Raw genomic sequence first — 15,412 nt, 5'->3', positions numbered from 1 at the left:
ATGCTGCCACGTTGCACTTTCGTCCCGAACTCGTTCACCCCTTCGAATCGACTGGTCCACCTGATTCGACGATCGTCGAACGGGATCAACCGCCGTTCTACCCCTTTCTGATCAATCGACTCGGCGGTCCACGATTAAAATTGTAAAGCTATTAAATCGTTGGAAATAAAACGGGTAACGAAGTTACGATAGAAAGCTGCTCTGGCAGAGAATTAGATTCGAGTGGACTCGATCGAAGAATGAGTTCAGCGAACCGGACGAGCCGTTGGTAATCGTCAAAGAATCGGTCGGCAACGAGCGAGAATAATTAGATCATCGTGTTACGCGCGTTCTTGTATCGAACAGGAACGAATTCTTTTTCTCCTGTCCGCATCCACCCTTGGTCGTGAACTCACGACGCCGCGATTCGCGTTCCGGTTAATTTGCGTTCGAGTCAGGTAGACACTCGCGGCGATTCAATTATACCGACAACGAAGTTTGTTCGCATCAAATGCCGAAAGGCTGAAAATCAATCCAGAGTGCGATCGGTTTAATGGGGGCACGCACCACGTGCCGCGGCCATTACGTGCCCCGCGTCCCACTTCACCCTTCACGGCCTATCTCGACCTCGAACGAAGCCACCCCACTCTCACGCACCGCAGCAGCCGTTACCTCGCGATACTTACGTGTACAAAGCCTGGCAAAAACGCTGTTTGACAATCGCCACTGGAGAAACGATCGTTCGATCTTAGACACGCGTATTTAACGATCGATCGATTTCCTTTTGCGTTTACCTCTTTTATTTACAAAGTGTTTCGTTGCACGGAGGTCTCGGTCGGCGTTGCGTCCGATCGTTCGATGCGTTATTTTCTGCGATACCTACTCGATATCGACGTTAAAAGTCTTCCTCGTTTCTCGTTTTTTAAATCTTCTTCGCCACAACCATGACGAAACGTAATAATCAAGCCAAACAAATAACCAAAGGGAAACACCGATACGTGCTCGTTGCGCGGCAGCGAACTATTTCCAGGGGCGCCGTAACCCGTTCACTTATCGCGGTCCACGAGATCGCGGATATTTGGTCGATCGAGGCAACACAGGATCCAAGATCCATCAATCGGCCCGCAATCGAAGCCCCTTACCCCTGTTCGAAACGTTTAATAACCCCCAGCTGGCCGATCAGGCCAACGCACGCGGCAACGTGCGTGGATGTGCTTGGGGGAAAGGTTTGAACGCGCGCGGCGTTCACGTCGACGATGGGACAGAGAAAGAGGAGATCGAGAGAAACAAAGAGGGTGAATCGCGAGAGGGTGAACAGTAGGATAGCCAGTGGGCGGAGAGGGAAGGAGGAGGCTCCGTGTGGGATGAGTTTGAAGGTAGAGAGGGTTCGTGGGGGGATAGGGGCCAGTTGCATATGAGCGATTGCCACACACGGCGTGTAACGCCGGCCGTGGCGGCGGCATTTACGTTAATTAAATTTCCCCAGGCCGTAGGACCGATCCTCTAGCCTTCCTCACTTTCACCCCTCCATACCGGTCGGCCTGGCATCAATCATTGCACGCTCAGCCTCACTAGCCGGACTACGCTATGCTGGACGATCGAGTCGCCGGAGACTGTTTAAAATTGCTAACCCTCGTCCCTTTCTCTTTACCCGCCCTTCTCCCTCTCTGTGTCCGCACCGCCGTAACCCACCCCTCTATTTCCAACAGCAGAGCGTCGGCTGATCCGTCAACGGTGCCTTCCCGCGACCTTCCGCTAGCAGCTCGTCGCACGCGTCTCTCTTCACCGGAACCTATGATTTCCCGTTAACCACTTTGACGGCTTTCAATTAGAGGCTCGCTTCACCAACCTCGGCTCTTAATACCGTACCTGCGAGTTTTGACTTCGATGAAAAAGTTCCGAGTCGCTTTGAACCGTAGGCGAGCCTTGATTGGCTTCTCGCCGATGGAAAGGATTTCGATGGTGAAATTTCGATGGCAAGCTAATTTTCCATAAGAAATAATAGGACTGATGTTTTTATTATTTCGTGGTAACTGGAAGTTTTCTAGTCTCGGTTTAGTAACCGAAACGAAGGAAAAGAAGCAGAGAGGAAATGGAATAATTTCGTCCTTCTTTAACGGTATTCAAGGGTGAAATGGACGAGAAAGTTACTCAAGCCTTTGATTATATTTTGCACGCTCTCTCTCTTCAAAGCTAGCTTTGCCGCGTTTCGCGAAATCCGATAAATTTCAGCTCGCAGAGGCTTCGTGTCTTGAAAACTCTCCGGCTACTTCTTCGTCGTCCGCCCTTCCGTCGGCCGTTCCAATCTCGTAATCGACTTTGCCAGGCAATTCTATAATCCCTTAAACCTAATTAGGGGCGAGTGAGCCACGGTTGAGTCGGAACTCGAGTTAACTTCGCTACAAACAAGAACAATATCTTCCTTCGTTGGAACTTCGTTACGGAGGGATGGGTAAGGCCGTGGCAGGGTAGATCATGCCAAGCGATCGCGGTGGATCGTCCTCGGCCGAGGAAAATAAGGTCGCCCCAAAGAATCGCCAGCGGCTGGCCAATGTAATCGCTTGTAAAAATGTAATAAAGGATCAAAGTCTGCCGTTGAAGCGGCTGTTACGCGCGCGGGACCATCGTCTATCAGAGAAAACCGCTTTCTTTTTGAATCCGCTGTGTGTTTTAGCTTTCTCGGCGCTGACAAAGAAATGGCATATCACTTGGTTAGCTGCACTACCGTTTGATAGTTTAGAATCATTTAATTGATAAGGAGAAAATAATCATTAATTAATACGAATTTTGGTCGTTAAATAGAAACGTATTAATCCATGCTGAGATATTTCGATGATTTATTTCTCCACACGGTAATTGTTAATTTCCTGTCTTCGTATTCGATTTTGTGCAGCAAAAAATGACAAGTTCTTTAACCTACTGAAAGGTTACTTTTAAAACCTACTAAAAATAAGAAATACTAAACTATTATTTTTCATTTCTATTTGGAAACGACCCGACTCTTTCGAGCAGCAGTCTCTACAGACCTCCAAGGGTACCTTGAAATTTTTAATAAATTCATAATCCGTAAGGAAAGATTCTCACGAAAATCGTTTGAACTATCGTTTATCGCGTGACACATCTTTTTCTAGTTGATTGTTCGATTCGCTACAATGTACGACTGGTATTATATCAAGCGTGAATCTCGGCATTTGGACACGTGACATTCGTCCACGATAAAGGTCCAAACATTCCAACGTATCTTTCATATTCGTATGTTTGAAAGACTGGAAGCTGGTAGAGCCCCTTTGCTACAAGAATATTCGACCTCGAGACAGACGAAGGAGGAGGAAGATATCACCGCTTGATGCAGTCCGACCAGACTCTCGAACGCACCCTCCAGCAGGGGCAGGCTGTCTTCGAAAGGGCACTCCTCGGTCCGGAGTATTTCATATCTGACTATCAAAGGTGGAGCTTTGTGCAGTTTATATTAAATCACGGCACGGTTACGGGATGTCAATAGACGTGTCTTTCTTCTTTGCGCGTGGTACGTGTTTCTCTCGGCATCGGCTAAAAGGGAAATTCTATGAAATCGTTCGGCCAAGTTGAGAAAATCTCTCAACCTGTTATAACTTTCGAGGTAATATTTCCGACGTGACCCGAGGATAATGTTAAAATCGATACGCAATTTGGAAAGAATATATGGTTAATTAAATCATCGAGGTGACGGGCTGCAGCCGCGATTCTATATTCAGCGGAACGCAAATTATTCTGTTTTTATCAAGTCGGTATTAAATTGAGTATGAAAAATAACTCGCCTAACAGAGCTATTTTCGTATTTGCTGAATCGGTTTATCGAATCTTTCAAAAATATCGAAAACATTGCTCGGTAGGTTAAATAGGCGTCGAGTTCGGTTAAAAATATCCTTGCGACCCTCGGCGGAGGACGGAATTGTCCCCGTAGCGTGCGGCACGTGCGAAATCACCGAACGACCCACAGCCGCAAACGCGTTCAAGTACGCATGAACTTAAATCGAAGCGAACGAAGTCGCTCGGAATTAATGAATGAAATCAAATCAGTCCCGTTTGTTGATTCGCTACCAGTCGACGGAGGTAGATCGAGTGCACGGAAGAGCGGGCTGAAAACAAGAGGGGTCCGTTGTAGATTCCAATCGATATGATGCACACGCCTGGATACCGACAGCGTTATTACGTCGAGTGCTATTAAGACTTCCAATTAGTTCGATATACCAATACGCGGCTATGCGCGTTTCAGTCAGGAAAATCAGCGGAAAATCGGCCGGTTGTTTGTAATATTCCCGGGACGCGAGGCACGAGCACCAGCTGGGAACAACGTGTTTTTATTTTCCACGAATCGAGCTCCGTTCGTGTTTTCCAATTTTGCCCCTGTATGTTTCTCTATGGTAACAAAAAAAAAAAAAAAAAAATGTATAAATTGGAGAGAATCTAGGAAACTTGTAGAGTCGAAATATGTATTTTTTATTTTTTGTAGTTTCGTTTGTTCGTTGAACGCATACCCTGACGATGTTAGATCGTAGAAAAAGGGGGGGGGGGATAGTCGGATTGAAACGAAAGGAAGGAATTCGACGAAACGCATCGATAATGCCTTCTGCTCCCGCAAGAATCTATCCCAAGCTTATCTCATTTATTACTACCCCTGCCTCCCGCTGTTTTGCTCTCGTTCGACGGTTATTTTACAACCCTAGATAGGGGACGAGTAACGTCTTTGTTTTCACCGCAACATCCTCCGGCCAGCGACCCTCAGTCTCTCGACAACCGTTCTTCCAACCCGGCTGAGGGAACTTGCGAGATAAGGAACATCGTACCTTTCGATTTTCCGTATCGCCACCTTCTCCGTTCCTCTCTATGGATTTGCGCGGAACCAAATTGCGCTATTGTTTCCTAACCTCTCCTGTCGTTAGATTTGTAGAGAAAGAAAAATAAAAGGAACATTGCTTCGAAGATCGATTCTAACACGGCTGCTGTTATTCCGTTGATCTTTACTGCCAAAGCAGATTTTCGATAAATATTTTTCAATACAGAAGAAGAACAGATTGTTGGTTTTCAGAATACGAGAAATAGTTTCGCTAAGAAACATCGACATTTAAATACTTATCAAGAGACACGCGTTATAATGTTTGGCTGAAAATCATCGCCGTCCTTTTGCATAGTAGATGTTCTTTAACAAACAATTTAAATTCTTTGAATAAATAATCGCAACAACTAAGTGTTTTAAGAGAAGCTACGTTTCGTTTGACATTTTAAAAATAACACTCGGAGGAAATTGAAATAAACCCAGAGCAAAGTGGAGCACAGAGAAGACGCGAAATAAATGACAAAGCTGGGTAGGTGGAGCAAGAGAGACGGGAGAACTTAAGGTCGTTTTGTTCGAGGAAGGAGATTGGCTTGGAAGAGAGAATACCTAGTTGTTAGCAAGCACGAAGCAGTCCGGGGTTGCTAGATAAGGCGTGGGCATAAACGTCCGCAGATAAGGGTAGTTTGCACCCCCGTTGTGGACAGTTAGCCTTAAATGAGCCGATGGAGGGGGCGAGACGTGTAAAGGCTTTTGTTGCGTGGATCCCATCTTCTCGCTTTTGAAATCAGTTTCGCTGATGCCAGTTTGCCACGATAACAGATCGACTATCCATCGACTATCCACGAAGAGAAGCTTTCGTCCTTTCAAACGTGTCGCGGAAGAAATCGATTTTCGATTTTATTCCAAATTTGAAAAATCATCTTCTACTTTTCCCACTCGAATTTTTACCACGATGTCGCGACAACGCGGACAAATAGCAAGGAGAAAGACGCAGCAAAGCAGTGTGATTAAAAGGAGGATCTTCGTTCGAAACGTACCGCAGACGCAAAAACGAGAAGAAAATTATCCGCGGCGAAGCTGAGCGTTCGGGTGATTTTTCACGTACGTCGTCCGTACAAAAATCCTGTCTCGCCGTTCTAAATTCCGCTTATCTAATGGGGTTTCGACAGTAATGTGCCGGTGTATTATGTAGAACCATCCTGCCAGGACCATCCCTTTTACGTGGAAGGCCACGAGCAGCGGTGCCGTTTAGCGTCAGATAGCGGAAACGTATGAGGGACGGGGTGAAGTCACCCTTATCTTAAGGGTAGCTACTCAATAGCTACTCGCACCGAAATTTCTACCGTTCTCTCTTTCTCGTTCTATGGCCCGTTCGCCGTTCTATCTCCATTGTACTTTCTGTTCTTTTTTCTTTCTTTCATTTCACTCTTCTCTGTATTCGCTCTTCTTTCTTTCTTTCTTTCTTTTCGCTTCGTGAATAATTCAACGATTTTGACGTTGTCCTTCCTTGAAAATTCGCAATTGAAATTTCGAATACGAGCACGATCGAAAGGGGTAACACAAAGGGGCAAAGTACGAAGGAATGCCTCTCATTCGTACCTGCGGGCACACGCGCATAATTTAAGGTACAAGACACCGGGACCACGAGCTGGGCTTTAGCTCTACCGCTTTAGGGTTACTTATACTTCAGAACGGCTATGTGTGTAATGTGCTGGAGTGCCTCGGGGGTAGGTGCTTGCGGTAAATCTAATAACGTTGTAATGCTGTTACCCCCCTCAAAGTTGGCCCGTAAGTTTCTACCGGGCCTGTTGGCTCCGACTGCCGTGCCGAGAATTCCTAACGCGTGCGTTGTTTCGGCTGCATACGCGACACGTACGTACGCTACCGTTCGAAAAACAAGCCACGTCACGAGTCGTATTCGGGGAAAATAAGCAAAGTCTTCGCAATACTAAGTTAGACAAAAATTACAGGAATTAAGCAAATCGTCGAATTTAGCATTAATAATTTCTTCCGTGGGCGAAGTGACGAGATATCACGAAAGCAGAATTTTCCAAGAGTTTAATAGCCGGGCCGATTTGCATCTTTGTTACGCAAGATTGTACGCTTTGCTGCGCAAGGGAGTTGAATAACATCATTTCCAAAATCAAACACATGTGTCGGCGTTGTGAATTTCATTAAAAGCAGAATTATCGCATTGACATGTCGATTGACATAGTGGCCGGGCAACAGGTAGCTGATACGAGAATTGCAGACTTTTCCAGAGGGACGTGGTCGAAATCGAAAGAGAGCCACGCGCGGTTGACGCGTTCTTCCGCAAATTTCGTGCGACTCACCCCTCGTTTTCGTGACCCGCCCTCAGTTTCCGCGACGGTTTGTTAGAACTGCGCGTAGATATATGTCACGAGCCAAGGTAAGCCTTGCAGTCACCCGAGGGTGTTCTGCAAACTATGCTTGCGAAAAGTTCAACACAACTTCATAACATCGGTGTTCCATAGGAGAATTAGGGGGGTGAGAAGGGACTCGAAGTGGATGGTCGGAAGAGACGCGACCCGTCTCGGGGGTTTCAGGGGGTAAATTTGTTCTAGCGTGAGCTTACATGGGTTACGTTAAGTACATAGGTGTTTGGGGGTAGTTAGCTGTATTCACCCGCGCAAAATACGCGGTCGATGTGTAACTTGAAACGTCCCGTACACGTGAACAACAATTCTCCTGTGAATTCGGTAAGTTTCCAAGCGGCATCCGACTAACAGCGATCGGTAGCATTAACGCCACAGGCTTCCAAACTATTCACTCGCTCTAACTTTCTTACGATAAGTGTTGGTTATTCGACGAAAGTTGGTTATTTCGTTTTAACGTTATCGTGGAAAACAAAACTCGCCAAAAGGGTTAAACGAACATTTTAGCTATCACGAAAGTTCGATAAAATCGTTAAAAACGTGTTTTGATCGTTCCGACTATCTTTGGAACAGGGCGAAACTATATACTGTGCTACTGCAGAAAATTTCTCAGCCGTTTAAAATCGCAATACAGAACGAGCGTTGACCCGAATCCAATTCTTCTTCCGTAGCCTCCCTATCCCACCCTCTCTGCGTTCGTCTCTTTCGCTCAATTTTTTTTCTCTCTGTCCCTCTCCTCATGGTCGAACGACTCTTTCTCACAGTACCGACTCGTGGAGATAAAAATCAGTAATTAGCCGGGACCATTATGGCGGCCGTTTGAAAAATTAGCGGGTCGTGGGGTAACCGCCCCTCTGGGCATAATCCCGCATCGGGAACGGCGCATACCAACCTGTATCCAGCCTGTCTCTGATTTATACGGGTTTGCTATTAATTACACCTACCCACTAGCTCGTTCTCCACCAACGCCCGAAACTCCTGTACGCGATTCTCTCGATCTTCTTCCATCTCGGTGTAACTACTTTCAATTTTTTTTCTCCCCTATATGAAAATACAGCCGTATTTTTGAAGTTCGATGTTCGTCGTCCATGAGACTTTTACTTGCACGATTTCCGTCGACTCGTCGATTCGATATTCGGTTTACATCTTTCGATGTCCATGGGTCGCTGTTTGATTTCGCGCGTGCAGAGGCGCGTGTATATTTTTTTTCGGTTGTTTGCATCCGAAAGAATTCGAGTCAAGCGCGACGAGCCGAAAATTCCGGCCGGGTCTCGCATCGGTTGTTGTTTCAACTGACGCTGCCCGGTCTCGACGGGCTGCGGCGCAATTAAATTAAATGCTTCGGATTAATTGTTCGAAAGCAGTTAAATTAGTTGCGTTTGTTTTGCCCGATTTTTGCGCAATCTCGCTGCGGAATGCGCGAGGTGTACGCACACACCGTGCCGCGCGAGGGGGTGGCCGGCGCAGGGAACAGGAGGGTGGAAATTTCGTTCGCGGCCGCCTATTACCCATCGCGCGTCCTCGAATCCCGCCGGGTTAACGCAGCCAAAGCGTCGAAATACGCGCGTGTTCTCGCGAAAAGGACACTTATAAAATTCATTTGCGTGGGCCCGCGTTTGTATGCTAAATGGAATTCGCGTTTTTCCATTCCATCGAATGTAGAACTGGCGACCACGCCTCCTCTCTGAAAGGAATAACGCGTTTAAAGGTGAAGAAGTGGTGACACCGCGTTCTCGTTTATTTTTCGCACGAATGAATTCCAACCACAGAAATAATAACTCGAGAAAGAGAGAGAGAGAAGGAGAAAGAGAGAAAGAGAGAAAAAGAAACGATTTGTCGAAGTGCAGAATCTGCAATTTAATTTTAACTGTCCTCGTTATCATACTTCAACGGTAAGTGAAATATATCCTATACGGAACCAAATATCGTGAGAACCTAGAAATTATCGTTTAAGAAAATTCTTTTATTTCTCAGTTTCCATTATACCTTTTCTATGTACGTCAACACCAAATAGAACGCACTCTAGGCAATCTCATAATAAGAGTATCTGTTTGAACATCCCATAAGAAATCTTTCTACCTCCTAATACAGTCGGTAGTATTCCTTAAAAAATTACTATCAAGGACGCTTGTTCGTAGGAAGCATCCCTTGAAAAGTCTAGCATCATTCCCCCGCCACGTACGTCAACTTTAAACAAGATGCATCCTATATAGAATCTAATACCCAGAACGTTTGTCGAAAAAATATAATCTAAAAATTCGAGCATCTCAAGCACGGATCAGCGTGATTCCTCTTCTCTATACACGCCAAGTCACGTTTACGTTAAAACACCCTGATGCAGATTGGCGGACGACGAACGGGCCAATCCTAAGGGCAGGAGCGTGCTTACCAAGAGACTGCATCTTGAAGTGCATCGTCAGCGGCGACGCGGACTCTTGAGTCGCATTGCTCGGATGCTGGCGATGCGTACGAGCGTCTGGCAAGCTTGCAAGTAAACGTACGCTAGACATGGTTAGACTGGCATCCGGCCGCAAGCTCTCAACCTCATTGCGACCATATACCACCCTGATTCCGGCTAGCTTTCGTGCTTCTCCCGTTGTTCAATCCCCCCACTGACCCCCAGCAACAGCCTCACCGACCGATACCGGTCCGCCAGATATCGCATCGTCGTGACATTCAAGACATAACGGGCCGAGGAGAGATATGCATCATTAGGATTGCCGGACAGCCGACACACACGCGGCCACTCGGCGCCGCGTTCCTGTTATCCTTCGATTCTCGATCGGTCGAGATCGCTGGAATGCCGAGGGGTGCTCGCTTCCTAAGATGGCCTGCATAGCCGTGACTCGAGGCCGCGTACGCGTGCTTTCGCGTCTGTCTGTACAGGCGATTCCGTTCTACCACTTGCGTACTCGTCATTCACCCAATCTAAATTGTCACTGTACACGACACGTTTGTCCAATTTTTATTTAAATTAATTTGAATTTTATTTTAATTTTATTTATTTCTCGTTAAATGAGATAAATCAATAAATGAGATCGCGGGGGATAAGTTTCAAACTCTTCCACGATTAGTAGATAACGCTACACGTATACTGTGCATACTTATTACCATAAGTATATTACAACTTGGTAGTATGTTATTACTTATGGTGTAGCGCGATTTAATTTAATACGATGTAGCGGTAAAATTATAGTAATGAACGTTATGTGATAATATCTATGGGATAAGGTAAAATAAAATGAATGGCGTACGCGATGCAACGTTATTCGTACCTTCGTGTATACACATTTCGTTCCGTATTTATTTTTTCCAACTGCGGTTACCCACGGATATTTGAAACAACCAATACCGAGAACCCAGGTACGGACATCTTACTGTGTAACATCGTGATGAACAAGAGCAACGAAAATTGTTTTTTCTTTAGGAGGTTGAAGCGTATAAACGGACCAGACAGTATTCCAACCCCTCTGGTCGTCCTAAAGCCCTCTCGCCATGGCATTTTCCAAAGAAGCACGCCTCGTACTCCGTCCACCCCAAACATTGTCTGCGATGCGCTCGTTCGCGCATTCCTAACGCGAAATTGCATGCCTTCGTATATGCGTGCATACGGGCTGGAAACAAACGAATAGGATTGTTCGGGCACCATACAGCCTCCGCTGGAACGGGACAGGGGGATGTAGGTGAGCAAAAGGGTTGGTAGGGTTAAGCGGGGACGAAACGCGAGACACGGGACAGGGTGAAAGAAAGAGAGAAAGACAGATGGTGATAGGACATACATGGGGGTGTGGGCGACGCGGGGGTAGATACGGTGGTGGTGCCGATGGTGGTGCCAGTGGCGGTGCCAGTGACGCGGTCGAACGACCAGGGGTTTGGAAAGCGTAATCGTTCTAACCCCGCGCCTCGACGGACTACCCCTACGCTTCGTACCTGCCTTCCCCGCGCCATCACACCCCCCGCCGTGGCCGGTCGTGCGCTCGCTATTTATTGCCCGCACTCGGCCGGTTCACAACATAAATATGTTACACCTATGGCCACACCTACTGCCCACAGCTCGCGAATTCCTCCGCCAGCATCCGGCCGGACCGCGAAAAGAATTACGCGGATAAACGCGATAAATGCGGTTCCGTCGTTTTACGCGCGACGTCTGTTTCTCGTGGCTACTGCCTTTTTTTCGTTTAGCTGTTTGCTTTTACGTGTTTCGAGATTTCACGACGATACTCTTTTTGAATTATGTACCTTTCGTAATGGAAAGAACGAAACAAAATTTTCTGTCGACTCGACAAGACGGTAAATTGAGATTTTTAGTATTAAAATGGAATATTTATTAAAAGTAACGATATATATGTTCTAAATATGATGTCACCGCGTGCCAGTAGTATTTATTTTACAAAACGAAAGCTGTCGACAACCTCTTACCCGAGAGGTACGATCTACTGCTACAAGAATCGAGGGTGACGTAAGAGCGAACCTGTTAAGGGCTCGACGCAGGGGTAGCACGAAGGGTCGAGTTTTGGAAGATAAAAGAAGGACCAACTGTTGAATATCGGCCAGGCTTGTCACGATCAATTCTCACGTCCGCTGCCACCTTCGATTCTCATCCAAACGAACTCCAATCGTATTGTAGAAATAAAGAAACTCTTACTTACGTTCTTCGTGGTTTTCTCAAAGTTTTCAACTGCCTCTGCCCGATTACGTTTGGGCCCCGCTCTGCCAGCCTGTTCAGGACCGTGAAGTCTCGGTGTCTTCCTCTGTGTCGTCAGCTAGACGATTTTTCTCTTCAGCATAGAAAACGAAACAGTGTAATAACGAACTAATGTGTACAACGATCAACGACGCAAGTAAAGGGAACAGGGTGTGTCTGGATGAAAGAAGAACAGAAAAATCAACAGAGATACCGGTACACGACGTTCGTCCCTCAAAAGACGCGTCGATTGGAGGGCTCGACTCACGGCCACGACGCGCAAAAGCTCGACAGCTCCGCGGACGCACGTGCAACTCGGCCGCGTGGCACGTGGTGTTTGTCGGAGTGGCTCGGCTCGAAAGCCGTTCAGCAGAGCTTGCAAGCTCTCGAGCTTTCATTGGCCGATGGGTGGAAACTGCGCATGATTGCGGGTGTGGCCAGAACTTAAGGGGCGGAATAAGCTCGGGGTGACGATAGGACATCCCGAAAGGGGCACGTCTTCGTGGGTGTCCACATTCCTAGCCTATCCCACCCCTAACGTGCTTTTTCCTTAAGCTTCTAACGAGCGTGAGAACCGCTCTCTCCCGTTCGAGCTTCGAGAACTTGCGAACTGACTTCTTCGATCCAGAGGCTGCCAGCCAGGGTGGGGTAGGGGGTATAGAGGCAAGCGCGGTAATTAAGGGAAACTAACGACGCCGAAGACCCTGGAGGACACGGGCCGATAGTTAATGCGACCCGTCACCGTATTATTCATCGAACTTTTTGCCACGTAGTATGCTCTGAACTTTTGAATGGTGTTACAGGGAATCGTGGATGGCGAAGGGATTTTATTGTCTGCTCGAACGGTCTTGAATTTTAACGACGGCGAAGATTCGGCGAAATAAATTCGAATAGAAGATGTATCGGCGAGAAACAGCTTCGCTACTTTTCTGTAAGTGTTTTCTTTGTTTGTTATTTGGAAGATATAGATTATGTACATCTGCCTCGTAGCTTTCGTTGATAAGTGAACGAAGACATTTTCTCGTGTACACGAGCTATCGAATCGTCATCGATCGACGCAACGTATTTTTCTTTTGTAGCAACAGGTGGAAGTTATTTGGTATTACGCGAAAAGAAGCAGGTATGCGGAGGTGTGCAGAGTGTTTTTCACGATCGGTAGCAGTGCAGGACGATCGTTAACAAATCTGCCGGACCGGTCAATGTTTAACGAGGCCGTGTGTCCCTGGTAAAGCGAAAGTCTAATCACGGCCGACCGATAAATAAATCGGTCTAGCTAAACAGCAAATCAGTTAGGAGGATGGTGTGATTTCAGGGAAGAGCACGCGGCCCGGCACGGTGGCGAAGGGGGTTTGGGGTACTTCCATCACGTATTTACACGCTATGCTTGCTGATTGGCGTGCGCGGCTACCAACGTTTTAATGATTTACCCTTGGAGAATGGCATTTAGCCTAGGACGATGTAACGTGATTTATTATTGATTGCCGATTATTGATTCACGCCGAGTAAACGTAATTCGATTGTAAGCAGTCAAAATCGGAGTTTCGAAGCTTTTCAGACGTAGCTGCCACTTGGAGCAAAGGAATTTCAAATAATGGCAGCGGTTCGTCGCTCCGTGGAAGCTTCGTGTAGCGGAAAATTAACTTGACAAGCACAGACTAACGTTAATCGTCTGTGACTGACGTAATCGTACCTATAACCCATACCACCACGTTAGATTTTACGAAGCTTTCGTCCACGAAGACGTTCTTCTTCACCCACGGGGAGAAAACGACAAGGACGCGTAAATACGTAATGGATCGTCGTCTCGACTTGGCCAAATTATATATAACGTCAACTATTGATTGCAATTATGACGATGGCTGGTGGAAGACTAGCGCGATACGGATATAGCATCGATCAGTATTTCATAAATTCGCAATGACGCACGGCTCGGTCGTGAGTGACGTGTCATATATCGCGTAACGACGAACATTTATGTGCACTCGCCGAGCACATAATTGCAATTAGAGCGGAATTCATTTACATCAGGCCCGACGTTCGATTTGTTCAGGGAGAAAGCACGAATTTATACGGCCACGATGGTGCACGCGTTCGCCCCGTCCCGATTTATTTCCGTGCACGTCAATCTGGCTGTGGTGCCGCGATGTAAATAGGATTAGATTAGCCTAAAGATCGTGCCAGCGTTCGGTGATCGCCTGAAAAGAAACAAAAAATAGTTACGCTGTTCGCGAAACGATGAAAATTCTCGTCTATGTGATTTCGTTTCGAAGATAGGAGAAGAGAGTTCGACGTGGATACTAAATTTTCCTAGAAACACCGCGAAATCGTTTCTCCCAGTTGGCAAATATCGCTCGATCGTAAATATTTACACTGTTTCGCTATTTTTTCACACATCCATTCGCTATATGGCTCTCCCCACCCATCTTATCGACGAGAATTTATCGCTGAAATACGATTTTATGAAAATTAACGCTGTTTTGATCGCTTGAATAAATAAATAAATAAATACATTCTGCGTTTATTATTTTTGAAGAACGTTGAGGAGTGCGCCACGGTTTACGTTCGTTAATACGTGTAAACACGATAATAAGGGGAAAAAATGGGACTGTAAACCGCGTAAAAAATCAGAGGACACGCATGAACGATCGAAAAGGGCAAGTTTGAAAGAAAAAGTACAGCAGCTGAACGTTCTGAAAATTTCATTTTGATTTTTTTAAATACCATTCACGCTACCGCCACGTTCGGGATTAAAAGCTAATTCGAGCGATTCAGTTTAATTGAGCGATTAACGGCTAAATAAAGCCCGTTTCTCTCTCTCTCTCTCTCTCTCTCTCTTTCGCCCTCGTGCCGCTTATCCCTCCTCTGCCGCTTCTCTCTCCGATACCTCCCTCCCCCACCACCTTTTAGAACAAATCGTTCGTGATGGTGTCCAGCCCGGTGGAAAATATAATTCAAAGATATTTATGGCTGGATTACCGCTGGAATTGGGTATCTAATATACATGACCGGTTCCACAGGCCGGCCGGACTTTAACTGTCCACCAGGGGGTTACGTTTCGCCCTTTTAAAACGATGCCAGCCCGCCATTACCGTGTAAACGCTGGCCAATTACGAAACCGCGCGTTACCGAACGTAACGCGCAAAGATTCACATGGTAACGCGGAAATTTAACAACGAATTTTTCAACCATGCTGTTCCGGGATTCGCAAAGGGAACCACCGGGAAAAAGGACAAGAGTTTCCCGGTGATCCTCGAAAAGGATTAGCCGCAATTGATAGCCACGAGCATGGAGGAACGTGCTTGAAGCTGGCGTTACGCACCAAAGCGTCGACCATTTAACTATTCGCGTTTTAACCGTTTCGAAAGTTTGCGTACTGTGTTCAGTCCCAACCCAGCTCGGATTCGATACGCAAATGAGCGAAACAGCTCAGTTGAAAGAATTTAAAAAAAAGGAGTATGAAATAAGAAAACATGGAGTCGAATTGCATGAAAAGATCCGACGTAATTATTTGATATCGTGTCTTGTCTTGATATCTCA

The 15,412-nt window shown here is 46.5% G+C and overlaps 1 protein-coding gene and 1 long non-coding RNA gene across 2 annotated transcripts in view; one reads left to right on the top strand and one right to left on the bottom strand.

Annotated features, from left to right (window-relative positions):
• Window positions 1–12,207, bottom strand: part of LOC117206616 (LIM domain only protein 3-like) — a 70,714-nt gene extending 58,507 nt beyond the window's left edge. Inside the window, exon 1 of the mRNA XM_033446112.1 lies at window positions 11,841–12,207. The gene's annotated coding sequence lies outside the window, so the exon portion shown is untranslated. The remainder of the gene's footprint in view (window positions 1–11,840) is intronic.
• Window positions 12,208–12,357: 150 nt separating this feature from the next.
• On the top strand, window positions 12,358–13,393 carry LOC117206618. Its single transcript, XR_004487416.1, has 2 exons — window positions 12,358–12,806; window positions 12,955–13,393. It is a non-coding gene; the product is annotated as an uncharacterized LOC117206618 (long non-coding RNA).
• Window positions 13,394–15,412: the final 2,019 nt, after the last annotated feature.

This window comes from Bombus bifarius, unplaced genomic scaffold (genome assembly GCF_011952205.1).
Source record: "Bombus bifarius isolate JDL3187 unplaced genomic scaffold, Bbif_JDL3187 scf7180000008008, whole genome shotgun sequence".
Classification (NCBI taxonomy): Eukaryota; Metazoa; Arthropoda; class Insecta; order Hymenoptera; family Apidae; genus Bombus; species Bombus bifarius.
The sequence above is the reverse complement of the archived record's forward strand: the minus strand, read 5'-3'. Positions and strand labels throughout refer to the sequence as shown.